This window comes from Callospermophilus lateralis, chromosome 19 (assembly GCF_048772815.1).
Source record: "Callospermophilus lateralis isolate mCalLat2 chromosome 19, mCalLat2.hap1, whole genome shotgun sequence".
Classification (NCBI taxonomy): Eukaryota; Metazoa; Chordata; class Mammalia; order Rodentia; family Sciuridae; genus Callospermophilus; species Callospermophilus lateralis.
The window spans coordinates 17767875-17788633 of record NC_135323.1 but is presented as its reverse complement, the minus strand read 5'-3'; positions in this window follow the sequence as shown (position 1 = coordinate 17788633).

The window sequence follows — 20759 nt, the reverse complement described above, 5'->3', positions numbered from 1 at the left end:
TACCTGAGAAGCCAAATAAAAGATTTATATGTAAGCCATAAAACAAACAGGGTTAGACTTAAGAGAAACTTCTTATGTTCCTGTGGTCCTTTCTCCAAAACCATGTCCAACAAGCTCTGGTACACACACACCTCTCTCTCTCTCTCTCTCTCTCTCTCTCTCTCTCTCTCACACACACACACACACACATACACACACACACTACTAGAAAGTTTGCAAAATTCCACCTTTGTGCCTTTTTTTTTCTGGCTCTTCCTCTTCCTAGAACATCCTCTCCCTCATTCCTACCCAGAAAATATTTTTGTGTCCTTCACAGCCCTGATTCATGTCATTTCCTCTATGAATTTTCTATTGGCTCTTCTGCTAAGTTCCCAGAGCCTTTTATCCATATTTTATCACCTCCTATTATAAAAGTCTGCTGTTATTTTCCCCCATTAAAAGGGAGTCTCTAGAAGATCTTTCTTGGATTTCTCAGCATCTGATGCCAAGTGGACGCCCAGTGAACGCCTGTCGAGGCCAGATTGGCTAATGATACCCAAACTAAATCTTCCCTCCAGAAGGATTCCCTTCTTGCAATCCGGCCAGTTTTGCAGAGAGAATTAGATTGTATTGCCTTCGCGTTGGTGCAGTTCTGGCGGGCAAGAGCTGCTCTAATGAAATGTCAATTTAACGCTAAGAGAAAGGTTCTGGAACATTTGGACCTGCAAAGAATTGTGACTGTCGGGTTTGCAAGAAGTTTTTCCCCCAATCAACGGAAATCTCGTTACTAACACCATCCATGAGATTCAGGATCCGTCCCCACCCACAGCTACAGAAGCCCCGAGGAGGTAATGCCACATTAGGAGGTAATACCACGGTCTAATGCCAGGAGAGACATTCCATTCCGATTTACCATCGTGGGCGGGACAACATCTTGAGAAACACATTGATGCCTGACCCTGCTCCCAGAGGTTCTGATTTTAAATAACCTCGGGGTGAAAATGAAACTGAATATCAGAGGTGTTCAGAAACTCCACCAGGGAGAGAAATGGGCAGCCCAGGAGAGAATCACTGTCTGACACAGCCTTCTCCTTCCACTCCTCCTGCCTTTCCAGAAAGGCACGCTATTGTGTGCCTTACCCACTGGGCCTTTCCCAATTGATGCTCTCTGAAGGTCCCTGGGGTCCAGCCCTGCCCCAGCACCCATTTTTCACAGAACAGGAGGAAGAATCTTTCTTAAACACAAATCCTATCCGGTTTTTCCCTACTTCAACCCTTCAATATCATAAAGAACTGGGAGACCGTCCCGGTCCACTTTCTCTTGCCTTAACAGAATACCACGCACCGTGATTTATTTAAAATTTTCTTACTTGTAGTTCTGGAGGCTGGGAGGCTGGGAGGCTGGGAGGTCGGGAGGTCACCTCCCCTCTATCACCATTTACTCCCCGAAATGGCCTTCATTCAGTTCCCCAGACCCACAAAGCCCTCCAGAATATATATATATTCTCCCTCCAGAATATATTCTCTCTACTTGTCACCTGACTGACATCTTCTTGTCCCCTGGGTCACAGCTTCAGTCACCTCTTTGGCCCCTCCTGACCACACTATCCAAAATGGTACCACCCTCATTTGTATACTTCCTCTCTCTTCCCTCCCCCTCCTCCTCCCCCTCCTCCTCCCCCTCCTCCTCCCCCTTCTCCCCTCTTCTTTTCTTTCCCCTCTCTCTCTCTCTCTCTCTCTCTCTCTCTTCCTGCTCCTAACCTAGTCTAGATTAAAACCTCTGTAGAATCAATAATGTTTGGGTTTTTTCCATCTAGGTGCCATTTTAGCACATATTACACAATAGAAATACATGGAGGGTATTAATTAGTCATGGATCCAATGTTATTAAAAAGACCCAAAATAACAGATGTTGGTGAGGATGTAGAGAGAGGGGGACCCTAGTGCACAGGAGCTGGGAATGCAGGTTGGTTTAGCAATTGTGGAAAACAGTATGGAGGTTTCTGAAGAAATCAGGTCATTCGTTGGCCAATGGCTAGAACTGGAGAACATCACACTAAGTGAACTAAGCCAGACTCACAAAATCATTTTCTCTCATATGCAAAGGCTAGAAAGAGGGAATCAAGGAATTTAAAAAAAAAAAGAATCTCCAAAATAAAAGGGAGACCACTAGGAGTAGAAGGAGATGAAGAGGGAGGAAGGAGGAGACGACGTAGGGAAGTACTGGGGAATGAAATCTACCATATCATGCTGTGTTCAGGTACGAGTTGACTACAATGAATCCTGCTCCTAAATGTAATTATAATGCACTAACTAAAATAATAATAACAGGAGGATTAGGAAAGTACAGCGAGCAGATCAAGAAGAAGGAGAAGGAGAGGGAAAGGGAAGTACATGGGAATGAGACTGATCCAATTATGTTACGTGCGTGCACAAACACAGCATGACGAATTTCACTATTATGGGTAATTATAATGCACCAATAAAAAAAAACAGAAATTAGAAATGGAACTACCATGCAACCCATAAATCCCTCTTGTGGATAGATACCCAAAGGAAATGGCATCACAGCACCTCCTAAAGAGGTTTGCATTCCCACGTTCATGGCAACAGTATCCAGAAGAGTGAGACAGAGAAACAGCCAAGATGTCCCCCAGTGGATGAATGAATCAAGAAAATGTGCAAAGTGCATATACCCTGGAGTATTAATCAGCCTTAAAAAGATTTGCCACACCTTGGATGGATCCGGAGGGTAGTATGCTAAGTGAAATAAGCCAGACACAGAAAGAAAAATATTGCGTAATCTCACTTACACATGGAATTAAAAAAAAAAAAAAAAAGACCTCAAATACACATATATAAAGAAACAGGGATGTCTACAAGCAGGTAGAGGAAGTTGGGTGATGTAACTCAAAAAAATACAAAAGAGCTGATATACACGCTGAACAACTTAAGAAAACTAAAGTTAACAAAATTGCACTGTATTCAGGATTTCTATTAAATAAGTAGAGTTTAGCTGCAGAAGCCACAAAAAAAAAGCAACTGCTGTGTTTTGTTATCTATATGCATCCCAAAACATCAGGTTGTGAGCCACAAAGTTACAAAAGTTACTTTTAAAAGAACAAAAACAGGTTCAAAAAATGATAAGAAGTCCAAACAAGTCCTCCGAGTCTGAGCCTACACAGTGGATAACTTCTCAGAATTAAGGCAGCAAGACAATTAGCACCAGAGAGACCCATTCAAGGTGAGGATTCCCTTCCATGGGACTAGGATTCAGAAACAGGCCCCAAGACATGGAAACAGGGACCTTCAATAGACCGAGCAGAAATTGAGAAAAAGAACTAACATGAAATTCTTATTCTGCAAATCAGGGATGAGAAAAATAAGCCTTGATGTTTTGGATATTAAAAGCCTAGCCATGCCAGACACGGTGGCACATGCCTGTCATCCCAACAGCTCAGGAGGCTAAGGCAGGAAGATCAAAGCCAACCTCAGCAAAAGCAAGGTGCTAAGCAACTCAGGGAGACCCTGCCTCTAAATAAAATACAAAATAGGGCTAGGGATGTGGCTCAGTGGTCAAGTGGCCTGAGTTCAATCCCCAGTACAAAAAAAAAAAAAAAAGATAGTGATGAAAATCACAAAGCAGAATAAGGAATCATAGACACCTAGAAGACCCAGGCATTGAATTCCTGGGAACATGTGTCATGGTGGCCAGAGCGATGCTACCTCCTCCTAATAGGGAGCATGTGACCCAGGGCTGGCCTGGAGTCAGGGTTTCACTAGGAATTCTTATTCCCACAGAGTTTTCCCGTATATGTTCATGGAGCACCACCATGTGCACAGGAACTGTGCTAGATGTTGGCTTAAGAGAGAGGAGAAAATAAAAGCCAAGCTTCAGATCCAACAGATAGCAGTCCAAAAACAAGGAAACCGGGTCAAGCAAAGTCAAGTTCTACAAAGCACAAGGCTTACATAACTGGGGGAGAGGGTTACATCTTTAAAAAGAGTGGGCATCACTTTCCTATGTGCATATATGAATACACGACCAACAAAACTCCACATCGTGGACAGCCACAAGAATGGGATCCTGATTAGAACAAGTTATACTCCATGTGTGTACAATACATCAAAGTACACTCTACTGACATGTGTGCCTAAAAAGAACAAATTAAAAAATACTAAAAAAAAAAAAAAGAAGAAAAGAATGAAAAGGTACAAATGCAAAATAAGATTCCTAAATAAATGCTATGGAATCCCAGCGTGGTAACACATGCCTACAATCCCAGCGGCTCCAGAGGCTGAGGCAGGAGGATCGCAAGTTCAAAGCCAGCCTCAGCAAAAGCGAGGTGCTCAGCAACTCAGTGAGACCGTATCTTTAAATTAAAAAAAAAAAAATACAAAACATGGCTGGGGATGTGGCTCAGGGGTCGAGTGCCCCAAATTCAGTCCCCAATACCAAAAATAAATAAATAAGTAGATACTATGGATTCATCAAACCCCCAGAACCATCTATCCAAAAAGCACATAAGTGCCTGGCCCAGAAGTCATCACTTAGTAATAATATACTGCATTTTTCTCTGAAGAGCAAGAGGTAAATATGAGTTAAGAATGAGGAAGCAGCACCCTGGGGTGGGACGTTCTGCACATATCCGTCACGCCCCCTGGTCTATCGTGTTGTTCCGGTCTGCTGATTTCTTAATGATTTTCTGTCTGGATTTTCTATTTATTATTGAAGACAGAATATTGAAGTCTCCTACTACTATGGTATTGCTGTATATTTGATCAACAATTCCACTTGTGAGTACATATATCCAAAAGAATTTTAATCAGAATCTCAAAGGGAGATATTTGCACTCGGGTGTTGATCGCAGCATTACTCATAACAGACAAGATATGGAAACAACCTAAATGGTCATCAGCGGATGAATGGATAGAGATGCGACTTACACATATGGTAGAATCTTATCCATCCTTTCAGAGGGGAAACCCTGCCATATGCAACAACATGGATAAACCTGAAGAACATCTTGCTAGTTGAAATAAGCCACTTGCAGAAGAATAAATACCACCTGATTCACTTATAGGCATTATCTAAAATAGTCAAACACATAGAAACAAAGATCAGAATGTTGGTTCCGGGGGTGGGGGAAACGGAAAGCCACTGTACAAGTCAGCTCTCTGTGACTGTAACAAATACCTGAGATCATCAACTTAAAAAGAAAAAAGGTATCCAATCCACAGCCCTGCTATTCCACAAATGTGAAGTTTCAGTTATGAAAAATGAAGAGCTCTTCCCTACACTACGGGGTCCATAGTTACTGATGCTGAATTGCACATTTAAATTTTTGTTAGGAGAATAGATCTCATGTTAAATGTTCTTCTCACCACAATAAAAATTATGAGCAAAAATATTCACAACAAATTAAAATTTTTTTTAAAAGATAGAAATACCATAAACCACAAAAGATTAGAAAACTATGATCATATTTATACTTTTTTCCCATTTTATTGGCTGCATATGCCTGACCGTCTCCTCATGGGGTGCCAATTTTAAAAACGTAACTTTCTATGGAGACAATAGAAAGGCAATTCAGGTTTTCCTCGAGTGTGGTTAATTTATTTTTATTTTTAATTAATTGGTTCTTTAAGCTTCATTACTTCTTATTGGTAACATCAAGTAAAATTTTAAATGTTTGTCCCAAGATCAGAAAACCACTGCTAATTTGCTTTTATATATGAGTTATAAGATTTGAAAGACTCTTCCAAAAACCAACTTTTGGCTCTGTACCCTTCAAACTTCTTCCCATCCACGGCCACATGCTTCTGGAAAGGACCTTCCAAATATATACTGATTCTACCCTCCACCTGCACTGCCCTGTCACGTCACCACACAGGTTGTCACAGGAGAAGGACATAGGAAAGCCACATGGGATGGCTAGCAACCATTTAACTATGCTCACAGGTGACTGCAAGCCACATAAACATACCTCGTGAACCTCAGACTAACATGTACCCACAACTTCATTCTACTTAGTTATAAAAAAAATGGACCAGGTGTGGTGATACACACCTGTAATCCCAGCAGCTTGGGAGGCTGAGACAGGAGGATCACAAGTTCAAGGTAGCAACTTAGTAAGACCCTGTCTCAAAATTTAAAAAATAAAGAAGGGCTGAGGATGTGGCTCAGTGGTTAAGTATCACTGGGTTCAATCCCTGTTCTCTGTATTAAAAAAAAAAAAAAAAATCAACAACCTGCATTTTCTCCAATGTTATTAACCCAAAGGAAATGTAATGAAAAAGATAAGAGGAAGAGAGACATCCATTCTTTAAAACACTTTTATAAATTTTACAAAGTAAGAAACTTGAAGCTTAAATGACATTAGCTTTAAGAACGAGGAATAAAATAATCAGGACAAGGTCTGATTGAAACGCACTCTGTTGTCGCTGCCCAGTACCCTCCCTGTCTCTACCCCACTTACATTTTTTTAAAAAACAACAGAGCCCCTCTTTCCAGACAATGACACATCCTTCCACGTGGTTTGGAGCGAACCCATGAAAGGTTCTTGGACAATCCGAGGGTTCCCCACTCCCCATGTTCCGTCTAGTGTTTCCCAGATGAGCATTAAGGGCCAAGGTCAGAAGAACGCTCACTACCTCTGGGATCGTGGGCTCAGGTTTCCACCAACAAAAACTAGAACTAGAACCTCGGAGGCACAAAATGCTGAAGATTTTTTTTTTTTTAGAGAAAAAAAGGAGAGAGAGAGAGACAGACAGACAGACAGAAGGGAGAAAGGAGAGATGAAAGCAGCTCTCCATGACCGCTCTGCGGGGACTTCTCCACGTCACGACCCCAGCCACTCCCTCTCTGCTTCAGCAAGTCTGATTTGAGGACCTGCCACTTGCAAAAGGTAGGCTCTTGACCAATTAAGCAATTAAGCAGCCAAGGGTTTAACCCCTTCCGTGGAATCTCGAGGGATCTCTCTAAGGAGCCGACCCTTCGGCAAGACTAAGGGGTGGTGGGATGTGACCTCCAAGGCATTTGAACTCTGAGTGACCCAGAGCTACCTGGTGGGCTTCCCAGAGTGGAGAAGCCCATGCTACCCTACTCCCTGTGAGACGAAGAACGTCTCTAGTCAGGAGTTTCCTTTCTCCCTGTGTGAAGCCTGCTGGGAACTTGTACTTGGACCTGAGAAGTAGCAGTGGCTGTGCCGGCGGGGATCAGGCTGAGGGCTCATCTTGGGGTCTATGTTTGCTGGGCACTGGGAAGTCTCAGTCCTAAATCTGCCTTCAACTGTGCTCCAGTCCAGGGAACATCACACAAGGTCATCAACTAACCACCCCAACACAGAAATGGAAGTAAAATTCTTTTCTTTCTTTTTTTTTTTTTGCCAATTAATAGTTTTTTTAAGCATCATCTTACATTAATAATTCCCTTCCATTTTTTCTGCCATAATGTTTTCCACATAATATAGAAAAATTAAAATCATTGAAGTAACAATTTCTTAACTATAGCCCTATAGTCTCTTAAAGAGCTTAATAACTTCATGATGTGGCTCTTACATATACTTTGTATAAGTCTTTTCTTTTTCAAAAAAAAAAAGAATGCCAAGAATTATACTTCCTAGTCATTTTTCCTGTGATAAAGCTTTAATTTCTTACCTGCATTTTACTGGCAAGATGAAGTCACAAAAAATACAAAATTGAATATATGAGAAAGGCCAGTCCATTGAGCTAGACCGTTATCTGGCCTTCCATGAAGATCCTTCCTAATCTGGAATAATTCTTAAGTCACAATCACAATTAACAACAACAAAAAAAAAAATTTAAAGAAACTTGCAAAATGGAGAAGTGCTTATGGTTCAACATGGCGGCCCAAGTACCCCAGGTGCCCCGACTCCCCCATTCTTGAGAAAGGGTCTTTCAGGAAAGCACTTACTGAAGAATTACACTCAGAAATGGCATGAGAGAGTGGACAAGTTGAACATATCGCACAGTGTAGTCAGTTTTCTTTGCTGCTGTGAATAGAGAACCCAACTGGAACAACTGTAGAGGAGGAAAAGTTTATTCCGAGGCTCAGAGTTTCAGAGGTCTCAGTCCACAGAAGGCTGGTTCCATTCCTTGGGGCTCGAGATGAGGCAGCACATCCTGGCAGGAGAGGGTGGCAGAGGGAAGCAGCTCACATGGTGACCAGAGAGCAGAGAGAGACTCCACTTGCCAGATACTAATATGTACCCTAAAGCCACGCCCCCAATGCCCCACCTCCTGCAGCCACACCCACCTGCCTTCAGCTACCACTCAGTTAATCCCCTATCTGGCGAGTCATTCGCTGATTGGGTTTAAGGCTCTCACAACCCAATCACTTCTGCTCTGAACCTTCTTGCAGTGTCTCACACGTGAGCTTTTGGGGGACACCTTGCATCCAAACCATAACATCATAGAAGAGCTTTTTGCTTTGGGCAGTAAGTAAAGGAATGATTAATCAGCAGGCTTAAAAAATGGTCAGAAAGGGCTGGGGGGGTGCATCTCAGGGGTCCGTCAAGCTTAGCATGCCCAGGATCCAAAGGCAGAGATAGATACAGATATCGATAGAGATGTGAGAGTCATGGTTTCAATGTGGAGCTAATTAAATATGGCATGCTTTCAAGCCATTGGCACAAGCCTATAAAAATCTTTTAACTTTGAAGCTTATGAAATTCTTTGAGGGACACAAGGGCTGTGACTTTAGAACAGCCGAGATGAAAGTGAGATCCTTGCTCAGCCCTGGGGTCAGGAGCGCAAGACAGTTACACAGTTGTGGTAACCAAAGAATCAGTTTGCATTCAGTTTTTAGAGTCAACCCCGTTGGCAACGAACAACTTGACCCCGGTGGAAGAACACAAAGTGGTTTTTAACTATGTCCCTATGTTAAGAAAAAAAAAAGAAAGAAAGTAACCATGAGATCAAAGGAGAGAGAGAGGAGTAGAGGCAGAAGGAAAAAAAAAATGTGCCTTCGTCTTACAAAGAAAGCAGAAAAACAACAGTGATTAAAAAGAAGAAGCGGCTGGGTGTGATGATGCCTGTCATCCCAGCAGCTCAGGAGCCTGAGGCAGGAGGATGGCAAGTTCAAAGCCAGCCTCAGCAATTTATCGAGGTCCTAAGCAATCTATTGAGGTCCTAAGCAACTTAGCAAAATCTTATCTCTAAATTAAATATAAAAAGGGCTGGGGGGCTGGGGCTAGGGCTGGGGCTCAGAGGCAGAGCGCTTGCTTAGTGTGCATGAGGCCCTGGGTTCAATCCTCAGCACCATGTAAAAATAAACAAAATAAAGGCACTCTGTCCACACACAACTACAAAAACAATTTTTTAAAAGGGAGGGGTGGGACTGGGAATGTAATTCACTGGTTAAGCACCCCTGGATTCAATCCCCAGTATCAAAAAAAAAGAAAGAAAGAAAGAAAATGGGAAGACAAAAACGGAAACCATGCACAACTATCTTGTCAGAAGTTACAGAGTTAATTTCAGAAGAAGTGAAAACAAATGTACCCAATATTGGGAGGAGACGGACAGAAGGGAAAGGGTTATTGGGGCTGAACTCAGTCCTCATCTTTCCTAGAAAACAAGAAATAAAAATTGCCTGCAGTACCTAACACAAAAAAAAAAAAAAAAATAAGAGATGGGAGTATATTGTTTGGAGCTTCGGTGGCAAAAACAGAACCTCTGAGAAAGAGAAATAGTCACAAAGAAGCTTCCTCTGGAGCAGAGACTGCAGGTAGAGAGAGAGGCCAGTTGCTCATCCCCAAATGGTCCTTCCTCATGGCGTGACTTGTTACGGCATCCGTCTCCTGCCTAGATCCGAATGTTTAATTTTAGTAGATAAAATTCTGGAAACAAGATTCTCTGAATCGATGACAACGTCTTGACAATATTCTTTGATGGTGTTAAAGTGACAGAATGGGCCAGACTTAATGGTGCCCTGGGGAGCGATGGTATCCCCCACAATTCAATTCTGTAAACATTTATGGAGTAAATAGATTGTCTGTGACAAGACCTCTGCTAAGCCGTGGAAGGATAAAAAGATGAAGCAGACGCAGCTCCTGCCCCCAGGAGCTTATGGGAAAGGAAGAGGGGAACGTGAGCAGGCAAGATACGGTAGAACAAGCTAATAGCAGGCGGCTCCATCTATACACAGCCAGGGGTGGAGGAAGGGTGAGCCACCAGCTTTGGCGTTAGGACCCACCCACTTCCTTGCAGCATCCGGCAGAGAACACCTGTGAGCCCTCACCTAGAGGTGAGGAGGACCCAGACAGACACACTGGGGAGCAATCCCGGACCACAGCAACTCCTGGCCACAGGAGAGGTATAGACAAAGTCACTGTGACCACAGGATTGTCGTCATTTTAAATAAAGCAACCCCCTGAGTTAATAAATGGGTAAAATTTGTGTAATCAGAAAGAGCAGAAGGAATGGAGACAGGGAAGGTGAACACAGGTGTGTTTGTCTTGGGAACTTTCCATGGCCTCTGGATTTCTCTTTTGAAAACTTCATCTACCCCTCATCATCATTGGGTCTCTATCTGGTAATGTCATGGAACTAGGAATTAGCTCGAGTGACATGGTATTCCCAGAAACACCCAATATCTAGAAAATATTCGACAAGCTGGTGAAATGAGACTCAGGAAGAGGAGAGAGGGAGACAGAGCGTTAGCTTAGTGTATCCATCTTCATGTTGCATCCACAACCACTGTCTCCCTACCTGTAGAAATGGGGTCCCAAATCTTATCAGAGGCCCCTCCTCTGGGAACTGTAATCCACATACCACCCCCTTCTGTCCACATCCTGTTTCTGTTTGTGTTTGATCCTTTTCTTGCTTTCTACCCACTTCTATTTCCTCTTCTTCTCCTTCTCCTTCTTCTTATTCTCTTTTGTTTGATACCAGGAATTGAACCCAGGGGTACTTAACCACTGAGCCACATCCTTAGCTCTTTTTTTATATTTTATTTTGAGACAGGGTCTCCCCAAGTTGCTTGGAGCCTCACTAAGTTGCTGAGGCTGGCTTTGAACTCATGATCCTCCTGCCTCAGCCTCCCAGGCCACTGGGATTACAGGCAGGCACCACTGCACCCAGCTTCTATTTCTTCATATTTGATGGACCAAGTTGTCCCTGGCTTCTGGGCTCACCTGTAATCTGGGTTCTGATCTGTCCACTTGTCAAAACCATGCTAACTGAGGGCTTATTGGGTCACCAGGCTCTGAGACATAATGAAGAACTATACCGACATCATTCTGGTCCTCTCTTAACTCACATTCTCCTGGGAAGCAGGTAATCACAGTCACAAAAACATTTTAGACTTGTGTTTGAGCGATAGAAAGGAAGGGGTCAAATCAAATGGATCCAGTGCTGGGATCTGGGTGGGAGAAAGGCAAGTTTAAAAAGGGTTTTCTGGGAAAGTGACATCTAAGCTGAGATCTGGAAGAAAAACAGGAGTTAGTCCAGTAAAGGGAGTGATGGTGGAGAGATAAAGCTGGGAAAGTCCGACCAAATCATTAAATCAGACAACATATTAAGTTTGGCTGCAGTGATAAATACCAATGGCTCCCAATCGCCATCTGTTTCCCACTTGTGGTATACGTCCATGTGGGATTTGTCTCCACATTCATGCCCAACGACGGATCAGCCTTTATCTGAGCCAATGCCAGTCTTAGAAAAGAGGGAAAACAGAAAAATAGGGAGCCATATATCTGGCTCTTGAAGCTTCTACGTTGAAGTAACACACAGCGCTTTGGCCCCCGTCGCATTAACCACAGCAGGTCCATGGTCCTGTGGTGTTCGACAGAGAAGGAGTATAAAATCCCCCTTCCCCGTGTGGAGAGTCCCTGCAGGTCACATGACCATGCCTGACACTAGCAAAGCAGAGGAGTAGAACTCTCTTCCAAGAGGGGCACCAAATATTTTGAACACTGATACAATTTCCTGCACAGATTTTTAACCTAAGAGCAATGAGAAGTCATTGAAGAGTATTTAGAAATGATAAGATTCATGGTTTTCAAAGCCTCCCTCTGGCTACAGAGTGGAGAATGATGGTTTGAAGAGAGTCGAAAGTTGGTTAGTTTATCATAATAAAGAGGTGAGAGGAGATGGTGGGTTAGACTACATGACTGCGGCAGAAATGGAGAGAAGCTGATGAGGTAGGTAGAATTATATGGGGGGGGGGGACCTACAAGACCTGTGCTATGGTCTGAAGACCCCCCCAGGCTCGTGTTGAAATTTAACAGCCATTAATAGTAGGAAGAGGGGGATACTTCCACCTCCAGAGTGACCTGTGCTGTTATCTCACGTGGTCAGTGATCTCGCCAGTGGTTTAGTTGCCTCGCAAATGGGCTAGTTGTCTTAGGAATGGGTTCTGATAACAAGGAAGATCTCAGCCCAGCTTCCTCCCTCTGCCTCTTGCTTGTGCCCACTCGCCCTGCCGCCATGTTGGGAGGCAGTATGGAGGCCCCGGCCAGAGGACGGCTCCACATGCTTGGACTTCCCCACCTCCCAGAACTGTAAGCCTATCAACTATAAGTTACCTGCTCTGTGGTGTTCTGCTCCAGCACCAGAAGACAGTAAGACACTAGGACCCAAGTGCAGTGGCATTACCTGTAATCCCAGCAGCTCCGAAGGCTGAGGCAGGAGGATGGCAAGTTCAAAGCCAGCCTTGGCAAAAGCAAGGTGCTAAGCAACTCCGTGAGACCCTGTCTCTAAATAAAAGACCAAATAGGGCTGGGGTTGTGGCTCAGTGGTCGAGTGCCCCTGAGTTCAATCTCCAGTACCCCCAAAAAAAGACACTAGGGATTTGTTGGAGATGAATAGTAAGAAAAGAATTTAAAATTATGCCCAGATTAAACCCTCTGCACCTTAACATCAGAGTTAACCCACTCACTCCCAGCCACTCTTCTATATTCTGATCTAGCATATTCCCCTCTCCCCAAACACTGTGACCATCCCAGGGGACTCTGGTATCCATTTGAGCCATCTACCTCCTCCCCGTGCTTCTCAGATCTTTAACCTTTGCAACCCCACGGCCTTGACCTCCATTCCTCTGTAGCCCTTCTCGTGAGCACGTCCTAGACCACGCAGCGACACGCTGAGCTCAGTCCACCAGGAAGAGCTTCCATTCTTACCATCTCCCTGAGTAGCTGACGGCCCCCCTCAACTTCCTACCTTTAGACTCTCGGGATTTGAGAAACGGAAGCTGCTCGTTGAACAAAGCCTCTGTACCTGGGTCTCTGCCTGCCATCCTCGTGGATCAACTCTCTCATACAAGTTTAAACAGGCATCTGTTCCTTTCAAGCAAAATCGCCACCACTGGGGAAATCTCCAGATGGAAGCGCCTCTCTCTTCCCACTTACCTGGAACACGCACAGCCATCGCGTCCTTCCCTCCCCAGGACAAGGTCCTGCCCCCGGAGGGCCCCTCCAGGTCCGGTGCCTTCCGTTCACCCACTTTTCCCTGGTCCTTCACCTCTCCTGGGCTCTGACCCCTGCCGGTCACCATTTCCACCTGCTCAAGTCTCTCCACTTAACGTGCCGGCTGCCCTTCCTTCCAGCTCTCCTTCTAGAAGATTCTCTTCTTCTAGAAAGTTCCATCTGGACATACCTTCATTCTCAACTTCCATTTCATCCCCTTCCATTCACTCCTTAAATCATTTCATCCCAAAGCTCCACTGGTTGGGGGGGGGGCTCTTCTTGAAGTCCCCAAGAACACAGTGCACTCGCCACCCAGCCAGCCCCTCACTCGCCACCCATGAGGGATGCGCTCTCCCAGCTCCAGGGGTGGGAGCAGGCTGTGCCTGAGCGTCCGGCTCACCCTCCCACCTCTGCCTGCCTGCACCGGGCTCTCTTACCCACCTCCTTCAGGACGCGATTCATCTTCTCCTAGCCACCTTGTCTCCTTTGTTCCCAAGCTCTCCGGGCCTCGGCGTCCCCGGCTATAGACTGGGAACATTCACAGTCCCCTCCTCAGAGACTGTTCTGAGAATCCAATGAGTCACGTCTGTGGACACAAGCACAGAGCAAGGACCACACAGATGTTTGCTCAGTGAAGAAATAAATAACCCCCTTGGAATTGCCCTTGTCCTACAATTATCTGATGGATTGACATGCCTCCTCTGTCTCGCCCTCTGGATCTGTGGTTCTCGCTCTGGCTTTACAAGACACACGTGGGGAGCTTTAAAAAATTCCGATCCTAACTGCATCCAGGCCCAACAGGTCAGCACCTCTAAGGGGGATTCCAGTGAAGCTTTGTTTGTTTGTTGTTGTTGTTGTTGTTTATTTGAGTTTGAGTATTTTTGTTTTGTTTTTTGTACTAAGGATTGAACCCAGGGGTGCTTTATCACTAAGCCACATTCCCAGCCCTTTTTTTTAATAATTTTTTTGTTCTAATTAGTTTTACAAGGCAGTAGAATGCACTTTGACACATCATATATAAATGGAGCATTACTCCTAATTCTTCTCATTGTGCCTGATGTAGATCACACCAGTCATGTAATCATATATGCACATAGGGTAATAGTGTCTGGTTCATTCTATTATCCTTCCTACCCCCATACCCCTCCCCTCCCTTCATTCCCCTCTGTCTAACCCAAAGTCTACTGTTCTTCCCTAGCCACCTGCCTTATTGTGGTTTAGCATCCACATATCAGAGAAAATATTTGGTGTTTGGTTTTGGGAACTGGCTTATTTTGCTTAGCATAATATTCTCCAGCTCCATATATTTACCAGCAAATGCCATAATTTCATTCTTCTTTAGGGCTAAGTAATATTCCATCAAATAAATAAATATATATATATATATATATATATATATATATATATATCACATTTTCTTTATCCATCCATCTGTTGGAGGGCACCAAGGTTGGTTCCATAGCTTAGCTATTTATGAATTGAGCAACTATGAACATTGATGTGGCTGTGTCACTATAGTATGCTGATTTTAAGTCCTTTGGGTATAAACCTAAAAGTAGGATAGCTGGGTCAAATGGCGGTTCCATTCCAAGTTTTCTGAGGAATCTCCATACTGCTTTCCATATGGTTGCACTAATTTGGAGTCCCACCAGCAATGTATGAGTGTGCCTTTTTCCCCACATCCTTGACAACACTTATTGTCACTTGTATTCTTGATAATTGCCATTCTGACTGGAGTGAGATGGAATCTCAGTGTAGTTTTGATTTGCATTTTTCTTTATTTTCTATTTGGAGACAGACTCCCACTAAATTATTGGGGGGCCTCACTAAATTGCTGAGGCTGGCCTGGAACTTGCGATCCTCCTGCCTCGGCCTCTCAACCTGCTGGGATTTCAAGTGCAGACCACCATCCCAGCATATTCTTAACACACACACAAATCCTTTTGTGAAACCAAGCAAAAAACCACAACTCTAATCTCCTTGACTCCAATTCCTGGCTGCACCTCAAATCACCAGAAGAGTCTGTACTCCTGCCTAAGCCCCATCCAGATCACCATCAGGATTTCTGGAGCGGGGCTGGCACCACCCTAATGATAAAACTCTCACCACGCTGCAACCAGGGATTGCCAAGCATCACCCCCGGCCCGACACAGCTCAACATCTGCTTTGACAAAGGAGGTTTTATCTGGAACACAGCCACTGTCACACAGTGGCATATGTCCACCCATGACTGTTTCCAGGCCATGGTGGCAGGGTGACATTGTTGTGCATGGATCAAAGCCTAAAGATATTGCCCTGAGCCCTGATTTCGCCACAGCATTCATATAACAGAGCTTGACTAGTGAGAAGCCCTGGAAAAAAATATTCATTGTTCTCTCTTTCTCTCTCTCTCTCTCTCTCTCTCTCTCTCTCCCTCTCCTGCAGACTAATTGCCAAGATCCTACTTGGGTTCACTTTAGGGTTCAATCGAATACTTTCCGCCAACCTGAGAATCTGTGGTCTTTGTGGAGAGTCTCCCCGGCTTCAGGACACCCCAGCCAAACGAGGCTCATTTTACTTCGCCTCCAGTAAGTGGCTGCCAGCAAGGATCGCGCTCTGCTTCTCCAATAAGCAAGGGTCCTCGGGGAGACTTGGCAATTCTCCCTTTAATTACCAGGAGGCAGAGTCGGATTATTTCCCCTGGGCTCTCCCCCTCCTCAGTCACTCACATAAGCAGATGATGGGGTGTCTTCCTGCTACCGCCGCTGTTCTTCTTTACCCTCAAAAATAAAAATAAAAATAAATCGAGATCAAAGGAACTGCGCTCTCTCTTTTCCCTCCCATGCCATCCACTTTTGCAAAAAAAAAAAAAAAAAGTCTCGGCTCCGTAACCTCAAAGACGGAGCCCTTTATTCAGCCTGTGGATAAATACCCAGGAAACAGCTCATAAATTTAAAAGATATCCTACGGGCTTCACGTCTTCCCAGACTTGGTCAGGAAATGCAAGGCTACAGGGAGTTTAGGAGAAGATGCAGAAAGCAGCCTTTGGGGCCACCGGGAAAGAAACCAGTGAAGTCAGGAGCAATCATCTTTCCCAGGTTCCGTCTTCTCCTTGGAAGTGCCAACTGCCTTTTTTCATCACCTGGTGGATTTTATTTCTATTAATCTCCTTCAGTGGCCGGGGCCATGCCAGACCCAGGGAGCAGACAGTGGACTCACTCTGTTTCCCCAGGAACGTCAGTTCTTACCCCGCATGAGTTGGATTCTCGAAAATCAGACCCGTTTCCCTATTTCCTGGCGGTTCCTGGCAGTGCTCTCTCAGAAGCGGGTGAAACTGTCCAAACTCATCCAAGGCGCATGCCTCATCCCTTATTGCTCTAGGATGGTAGCTTTTTAGGGCCACTGCTCATTCCCCAAAGAGAATGAGCAGCTGTGTCTCCAGCAGCCTGGATGACATCTCTTCTTGGACGCCTAATATTTTTTGTCACATCTAAATGATGGGGAGCAAACTCTTGGTGTCTGAACTCTAGATCGGGCAGAGGGGTGGGAGGGGAAGGGAGGGGGCAGGGGGTTGGCAAGGATGGTGGACTGTGATGGCCATCATTATGCAAAGCCCATGTAGGAAGACACGAATTCATGTGAACATACTTTATTTACAAACAGAGATAGGAAAAATTGTGCTCTAGATGTGTAATAAGAATCATGATGCATTCTGCTGTCATGTATTTTTTAAAAATCAATTAGAAAAAAAAAACAAAACTCTTGGTGTCTGCCCATGATCCCCCCAACTCACTTCTCTCTGCCTAGGTTGATGGCCTCAGTGTCCACTCGCCCCTCTGCTCCAGCAAGGACAACCTGAGGGTCCTCCTTGATTTCCCCTCTTCCATCCAAGCCCATCCCTCCCGTCCTCTGGAGAGACTGGTCACCTCTGCCTCCCCTTGTCCTGTTTTTTTTCCCATCTCCATGGTACCTACTCTGAACCAAGCCACCATCTCCATTCCTCCAGATATACACCAGCACGGCTTCAAGTCATCCGATGGACATTTTCGTTACAATAAATTCCACCCCTTTACCCTGACCTATAAGCTCTGGTCTTACTTTAGAAGCCGGGGCTTCTTAACCTGGCGCCCTGCACCTTGGAGTTGGGCGGTTCTGTGCCTTGCAGGAGGCCAGGCAGGATCCATGACCTGGGCGCACTAGGTCGCAGGAGCGCGCCCCCTAGTGGTGACTCCGCCTCTCAATCCCAACTCCCTGGACTCAGCCTCCCCCTGACCACCTCCCCCTGACCACCTCCCCCTGACCACCTCCCCCTGACCCAGCCTGGGTTCTCCACACTCTCACCCCCCCACACACACAGTCCCATGTTCAAGCTTGTTCCAAATTTACATCAGCTGTTCCTCTGCCTGAAAGGTCCTTTCCTCCAGACCCGCCCGTGGCCTCTCCTTCCCATCCCTAGGGCTCAGTTCAAATTGTCTCCGCCTGGGAAAGCTCTTCCCCCACCTCCCTGCTGGAAGCAGCCCCCCCTTCACCCACCCACTCACCCCTTCTGCTCTATTTATTGCCTCGTTTTATTTCCTTATAGCACCTATTAGAACCTGAAATTGCCCACTTGCTCATTTACGCCCAGGGTCCTATGTAGGACTTCAGCCCTGCGAGACCTTTCCATCTTGCCTCTGCTCTTTCCCCAGTGCCCAGCTAGGGCTCCCAGAGAAGAGGCATTAGGTCCACACTCGTTACTTCCAGGTTACTAATTCTTCCATCACTTAGCACTGAACATAAGCCAGGCATTTCTTCAGGTGTCTTCCTATACTGAGTCATTTAGTCCTCGTTGCAACCCTCGTCACAGCCATTCCACACGTGAGGACACTGAGACACAGAGAGGTTAAGCGACCCTTCTGTTGTGGCACAGCTTATGCGGCTCACTCTATACTTGGACCTAAAGTCTCAACCAACTTGATGCTTTTTAATGATTTCTAAGGGCATCATCTGCCTCCCTGGTGTCAGAGTTCTGTGAGCACAAGGACATCGTGTTGCTCATGCCTTTATATGTATCAAGTCAGTGGCTCAATTAAATAAATAAATAAATAGTTGTTTTTAAAATGGGGCTATTGGGCTGAGGTTGTGGCTTGCCCAGCATGTGTGAGGCACTGGGTTTGAATCTCAGCACTGCATGTAAATAAATTAATAAAATTAAAGCCCATCAACATCTAAAAAAGTATTTAAAAAAAAATGGGGCTATAGAAGATCAGAACTTGGCCAAGGCTTCTGTGTACAGGAATCCTCCAAGACCTCAGTGCAATTGGAACCATTTCAAGAGAGTGACTATATCGAGAAGCTATTACCAGTTGAAAATGCAGACTACGTGGGTTCAAATCCCAGCTCTGGCTTTTCATCAGCTGTGTGATATCGGACAAGCTCCTAAAGTCTCTGACCCTCAGATTTCTCGTCTGTAAAATGGGAACAATCAAGGCCATCAACCTTTTAGGGTTGTTGCCAAGATTAAGTGAGATCTGAAATATGACACACTTCAAGTGATACTTGCAAAGAGTAAGCACCGTGTGTTTGTTTGTGGTTATTGTTTGTTTTACTGATCATAGACTTTTTAGGGGGAAATCACAACCTGGGCAGGAGATATGGCTTCAGCTTCACCCCATCTCCCTCCATTGACAGAGCCAAAGCCATCCCACACAACTTTCTATCAGGTTTTTTTTATTCTCTCTCTCTCTCTCCCTAATGCTCTTTCCCTCCAGTTTAAATAAATCTGATTTTATCTTGGGCCCAAGCAGAGAACTACTTATGTAGTAGTAACCTTTAATGGCCCAGAACAATATAATTGCCACCCCTTAGCATTCTCTTCTCCAGGGTAAATAATTCTAATGCCTTTAATGCCTACTTGCTTTCCCCATTTTCTGATCTTTTACATTCATTGTTCTCCGTTTGGAAATAGATCCAAATGAAGAAGGAGGAGAGCCGCGGTTGTCATAGCAACCGCAAAGGGACTGACAACCCAGTTTGGATGGAAAAAAAAAAAAAGTTGAGGGTTTTTCTTTTTCTTTTCTTCCCCTCTCTTTCTAGTGGAAAACATTTCGCCTCTCTGAGCAGGAGAAGACGTGGGGCTCCCACGGTCACCCTCACTCACCGCCTCCTGATTCTCCCCCTCTTCCCCTCCTCCTCCTCCAAGTCTGCAGCCGGGAGGTGCTTGGTGACACCTCTTTTGAAAACCATCACTCTGAAGACCCAGCTTTGAGTTCACAGTACACAGTCTCTCCTCCCAGTATTCCTCTGGGTTTTGCATTCCAGGTGGGCACCCACCTGTTCCCCAGCTCCCCTGACAAACTCCAAAAGATCCAGGAGAGTGGATCCCTCTTAAACCCTTCCTTACATGACCCAAGTAAAATGACTTTCTATAGTTGCTCGAATAATCTATAGGCAGACCTTGCTCGGGCCACTGCCAACCCCGCTGCGTGCACACGCGTACACACACCTCCCGTGTAGCATGAGCAGAATTGTCTTTCCTACTCTGTTCCCAGGACTGCGTGGATCACCTCCCATGACACAGACACTCGGCTGGGAGGTAGCTCCACGGTAGAGCGCTTCCCGTGCACGCACAAGGGCCTGGGCTCAGGCTCCACCACTGCCAAGAAATAAAATTCAAAAGGCAGGTGTCACTATGACGGTCCCCACTTCCTTTTATTAGTATCCTTTGTCCAGGGTGTCTTTTTCTAACCCTTTATTTTCAGAATTCGTACAGTGTTTTGCCTTAGTTTATATCGTACCCATAACGTGCAGGCATTTCCTCCTGACCCAGCTGAGTGGCAGGTGAACAGAAGGATCCTGAACATGGACTTGAGAATCAAAGAGCCTGAATGTGAACCCAGCGTCTACACCTTAAGCAAATGGCTTAATCCACCTTAAGCTTCACTTCTCTGCATTTGCATGAGAGTAAAAATAGAATTTACCTTGCAGGGTTTACTGGTGACTTTAAGTATCATTATCTACTTAAAGTGCTTAGCGCCATGTCTAAATCATAGTTCACACTCACTACAGGGGAGCTACAGTTTCTTTCTTTTAATGAAGAGGGTCGTCTCATTCACATTTCCTCCGAATGCTTATATACACAGTTTTTTGCCACTCTATTGCAAGTATCTTATTGTTATGGTTTCTTGATATTTTTTTCTTATCCTTCCTGTAACTGTGAGATTGATGACATTTTCTCTGTTCAATTTTTCTAGTTGTTTTGGACATACATATATAAGACATATATGTATATATATATGTATATATAGATCTACATATATGTAGGTCGATTTCTTCTTGTCATGGTTATCCTTAGGTTGACACAAATTTATATTCTATTCTTCCCTCCACACTGGT